This window comes from Dipodomys ordii, unplaced genomic scaffold (genome assembly GCF_000151885.1).
Source record: "Dipodomys ordii isolate 6190 unplaced genomic scaffold, Dord_2.0 Scaffold15, whole genome shotgun sequence".
Lineage (NCBI taxonomy): Eukaryota > Metazoa > Chordata > Mammalia > Rodentia > Heteromyidae > Dipodomys > Dipodomys ordii.
The window spans coordinates 2,728,182-2,733,658 of record NW_012267231.1 but is presented as its reverse complement, the minus strand read 5'-3'; positions in this window follow the sequence as shown (position 1 = coordinate 2,733,658).

The window sequence follows — 5,477 nt, the reverse complement described above, 5'->3', positions numbered from 1 at the left end:
GAAGGAAGGAAGGAAGGAAGGAAGGAAGGAAGGAAGGAAGGAAGGAAGGAAGGAAGCAATGAGAGACAAGAGTAACCGGGGGCAGTAGAGCCAAGGCCCAGGGCGCAGTGTGAAATACCCCGTGGCCACCTTGGCTTCCTCAGTGACTGAGAGACAAACGTGAGGCTCTTGGCCCCCAGAGCAGAGTGTTATTTTGAGAGCCAGTCTGGGGGAGTCGGTGGAGCTGGGGAGCAGCTGGAGTCCACGGAAGGGGTGGTTAGAGCAGACCCCTTCCCGTGCCAGTTTTGTCCCATTCCACGCGGGATGGGCTCGACCCCCGGCCTGTGAGCGTGGCGTGGCTCAGGAGGTGGGTGCCTGTGCTGTGTGGGGCAGGGGCCGCGGGGAGGGAGAGCAGCGTCTGTGACAGGGGAGATGTCTGAATAATGTGTTCGCGGCTCCTGCGTTGGGGTGAACAGATGGCCCAGCGAAAGGGGTTAAGCAGAGCGATGGCTGCGGGGCGTCTTGTCACTCTTGTTCAAGCGGGGATCCGGGGAGGAACAGGCTTTGGGTGGGTCGGAAATAGCAAGTGCTAGGCAGGAGCGGAAGCCTCCTTCCCTGCCCCTCAACCCTCTCCTGCCAGTCCTCTTCTGCAGAAACAAAGGGAGCGAGGCCCGCAGCCTGCACACGCATCCCCCCGCCCTGTGGCTGGGAAAACGGCTTCTTCATTGGACTCCAAGGGACAGGTGGAGCAGGCCTGGACTCCCAGACTCAGAGATCCAGGGCCTGGAGCTGTCCCCATGCTGACCGCACGCCTCTTGTTCCTTTCTGTTCACTTCCATTCACGCCCCTTCTGTGAGGGTCCCTGCTGGGCACACCACCGGCCCAGGACGCCGGCCCAGGACGGCCAGGTGAGGGCCGCTAAACAAACTGTCTCCATGTTCAGAGACCCGGATGGAACACAACAGGACCGGACCCGGGCTCTGCTTCCCTGGGAGTCACCGCCATCCCTCCGCTCCAGCTGCAACTCTCTCTCCTGCCCCTCCTTCTCTCTTCCCTTCCCCTCCATATCCTTCCCTTGACTTCTTTGTTATTCTCCGCCTTGCTGTCATCTTCACAGATCCCCAGGGAAACTGAGTCCACACCCTGCCCCCCCCAAGTTCCAGGTTTAGGCTGAACTCCACGAGGCCGCGCCTCACCTGCCCCTGATGTTTTAGGCTTCTGAAGTGCCAAAGCTCATGGAATTCTCCGTCTCCCTCCAAGGTCGAAGGGCACTGGGGGAAACTATTTCGGAAAGCAACAGGAAAACGACTGATGGGAGGGGAAGGGGGAGAGGCTAGGTTATTTTTCATGGATGAATAGAATTCGCATACTGTGCACCCACTGAAAGTGGATTCTGTAGCTTAAGCACAGAGTTAGGCCTCCACAGCGAGAACATTTTCATCACCCCAAGAGAACATCCAGGTCCCTCAGCCACCGTCTTCCGGCCACCCCAGAACCCAGCCCGATCCTGCCCCTGACAATCACTTTCGGCCAACATGACTCATCTTTTCTTTGGTTGGTCGTGGGGCTTGAACTTTGGGCCTGAGCGCTGTCCCTGAGCTCTTCAGCTCAAGGCGAGCGCTCTACCTCTTGAGCCACAGCGCCACTTCTGATTTTCTGGTGGTTCATTGGAGATCAGAGTCTCACGGACGTTCCTGCCTGGGCTGGCTTTCAACCGCGATCCTCAGATCTCAGCCTCCTAAGTAGCTAGGATGATGGGAGGGAGCCACCGGCGCCCGGCTTCATCTGCACATGTCATATCCGAGAAACCCTACATGACACGGGTCTTTGTGCAGGTGTCTTTCCCTGGGCATGGCGTTGGAGGTTCAAGTATGCTGCAACCGATGCCCTGGCCCAAGAGAATGTGGGCTCCCCTTTCAGCCTCGGCGGCCTTCACCCTGAAGGCAAGGTGTTTATGTGTAAGGCAGAGGCTCTGCCCCCCACGCCCCATGTCCGGTCTTGGCGGGAGGAGGGAGCCGGGGCCAGTGATGGACCCCAGCAAGGTCCCTAGCCTTGCTGAGCGGGTGGGGGGGGGGCTCCAAAGCACACACACTGCCTGAGCAAAGGCTCCAGTTCTGAACATGGCGAGAGGCAGTGGAGGGGCTGCTGGGGGCAAGCCTGGTCCAGGACCCCCATTCCAGGTGTGGGAGGGGCAGCAAGCAGAGAGAGCTTGTGGTTCACCCCAGAAGTGCGTGCAGAATGGATGGAGGGGGGCGCGGCCATCAGCGAACCACAAAGCCTTTTAGCATCCATTTTCCACTCCTGCTGGACCAACGATTGCAAACGCCCACCAGTCGCTCGCTGGGGCTGGGGGGGGGGGTCCTCCGGGGACGGCCTTGAACTCAGGCCAGGAGCCCAGCCCCCCACAAAGGAATGAGCCAATCCCCCAAGCAGCCGGACCACCCCGCCTCAGCCAGGCCGCACGAGCTCCATCCGGACTCCTCCACCTCCCCCTGCCTTCCTCCATTCCCATTCTTCCTTAGCAAGAAGAAGCGGACCCCCCAGATCTCTAGCTCACAAGGGCACGGTGTACCCCAGGGCTGCGTGGCCTGGTCCTGCTATCTTAGTAACGATGGTTGAAGATGCCCGCTTCTCAGATTCAGGTCCTGTTTGTCTAATCCGTCCATCCATTGCTTTGTTGGGGGGAAGACACAGATCCTCTGGTCAGGGCCGGCACCCCCAGAACAAAGGACGGGCCCGGGGCCGGGTGCAGAGCCTTTGACGTCTATCGTGGAGGAGCAGAGTTATCTCCAAGTTCCCCTCCCAGCCCCCTCGACTCCACTGGGGGCCCAGACATGAAAGCTCACGCATCTGAGCTTGGTTTGGCCCAAGAACAGCAGTGGAACCTCTCTCTTAGAGGGGAATATGTCGTCCTCAGAAGGAGCCAGAGAATCAGGCCATCCACTCACCCCAAGCCCGCACCCCCTCCACCTCCATCCACGGTCTTGCTCATCTTTCTGGCTCACCTTCCAGACGGAGGGCCTGGAGGGAGCAGACCAGACAGCCGCGGGTCTGGGGGTGCCAGGCGTCCAAGGACGTCGGTCTTGGCTCCTCCAGCCCTCCCCCTCCCCCGCAGCTGGCCACCTCTTCCTATTCACCCCCTGCAGGGAGCAGGAGCTCTTACTAAAAGGGAAAATGAGTTTGAAGCCAAACCCTGGTAGCTGTTCAATAACATCTTTGCTCTGATTTTGTCAGCTCTGCAGAACTTCGAGAGGACAGGGGGAGGAAAAAAGGTAACAAACGAAGAAGGCAGGTGCTTTGGGGAGGAGCTACCTCTGCCTGGATCCACACTGGATCCACACGTTCGCAGCTGGATGCCCCCGGCTACCCGTCTGGTACCCAGGCAGACTGCCTGGGTAGCTGGGACCCTGCCCTCCCTTCCCCCTCCTTCCCTTCCCTTCCCCCCACCCCCAGTGGTGTCGCCTGTTTATTTGCTGAGCCCTGGTTTAACAATGCGCTGGTTTTATGAGTTGTGCCTGTGGTTCTTGGTAAAGCACTTTAGTCCACTTTAATACCCCGACTCCGGGCCTCCCTGACAGCCTGGTGGTTAGTCTAATGCATCCCTCTCACCCCAGGGTTACTAATGAGGTCAGAAGGAGCGCAATCTTCCAACTGAATAATTCACTGATCAGATGCTGCCGACTCCAGTGGTGAAATTTATTTCTGACACCTACACGGTAAATGGGTTTGCGGAGCCGCATGCACTCGCACACGCTCCTTTCTCTTTGCTCCAGAGCTATTTCTGCTAACTGGAGGGCTGCTGTGTTTGCTTAACAAAAGGGCTCTGGGCTGGCCACAAACAAAGTCTCCCCGTGGAGGGGGAAGAGGCGAAGAGAAGAGTCTGATGGAGAACTGGTCGGGTGGGGTTCAAACCAGACCTGGGCTGCCTTGGGAGGTGCCTTTCTCTCCAGCTGATGGCACACACACACACACACACACACACACAGCTTTCGGCTCGGCTAGATTATCACCGATTTCTTCCCGTGTTCCCAGTTCACAAAGGGTAGTGGGTTTACCAGGTGTCTCCAAAGCTTCGTGCTTCTCTGGGGGCGGGGAGCTGCATCTCCAGCACCTCCATTAGTTCTTTCTATTACTGCCATCAGACCAGGCCAGAGGCCCAGGGCCCCTCTGGGGGTGGACAGCTCTCTCCCAGCAAGGAGTTAGAGACCTCACGTGCCCCTCCCCGAGCCCCACGGGTCACACACCCACCGGCTGCTCGGCATCACCGCAGACAGCGCCCCCATTCCCAGACAGAAGGAGAGCTGTGGGTGTGGACTACAGCCACGGGGTGCCAGGAGCTGGAGAAACTGCCCCTGTTCTGGAACATTCCATGCTCTGTGGGAACATGCCAAGCTTCATTTTTACCCCCTTCCAAGTGACAGATGCCCGGCACATGCGAAGCCAAGCTGAGTCCCTGCTTTCTGGGCTCAAGCTCAGCTTGGCCTGCCTTCCAGGACCTACCCCCCCTCCTCCCCCCTCCGACGCATCCCCAGACCAACCGGAGACCCTGTTCATATCACCAAAACTCAGTTCCTTAAAAAAAAAAAAATGAACACAAAGGCTGGGAAGGTGGCTCCGTGGTAGAGTGCTTGCCTAGCGTGCATGAAGCCCTAGGTTCGATTCCACAGTACCACATACACAAAGAAAGCCAGAAGTGATGCTGTGGCTCAAGTGGTAGAGTGCTAGCCTTGAGCAAAAGAAGCTCAGGGATATTGCCCAGGCCCTGAGTTCAAGCCCCAGGACTGGTTAAAAAAAAAGAAAGAAAGAAAGAAAGAAAGAAAAAAGTCTGGGGAAAAATTAAACACATATGCATAAAGTATACAACAGACACAAACCTGAAGATCCACCCCCTCCAAACACACACACACACACACACACACACACACACACACACACGACAAGAATATTAAAATTAGCCCCAAATTATCTAAAAGGCCCAACCAACCAGCCCTTCTAGGTCACAGAATCAGAATCAGAACCTGCATGGGGGGGGTCTCTTCCCCCAGGGCAGCGGTGGGGACGGGGGGGGGGGCTGGGGAGGGGCCTCTGCCAGCTCAGTGCTCATCCCTATGATGTGTGCACCAGTCAGCTCCCAGGCTCAGCTTCCCCAGGCCTGGCAGAGGTACCCGGGACTCAGTGGTTCAGGACGGGTGAGCAACAGTGTGGCAGGCAGCTGGGGCAGCCTTAATGGCTTCTCCCTCACCTAGTCCCCATGCTGCCCTCCCTCCCTTCCTCTCTCTCCCTCCTCCTCCACCCACGCCTCTGTACATAGAGCTAAACAGGACTGAGAGGCACGGAGGGCGCGAGGTCTCCCCGGCTGGCTGAGTCACAGTGCAGCCAGGCCCCAGGCCCCGAGTCTGCTTTGTAAACCGGAGGCAGAGGCGGGCTGGGCTGCCAGTGGGGAGTAGCTCTCCTGTTTGACCCTTGCTCTCCGAGGTGTCACCCCCACCTTTGCATTC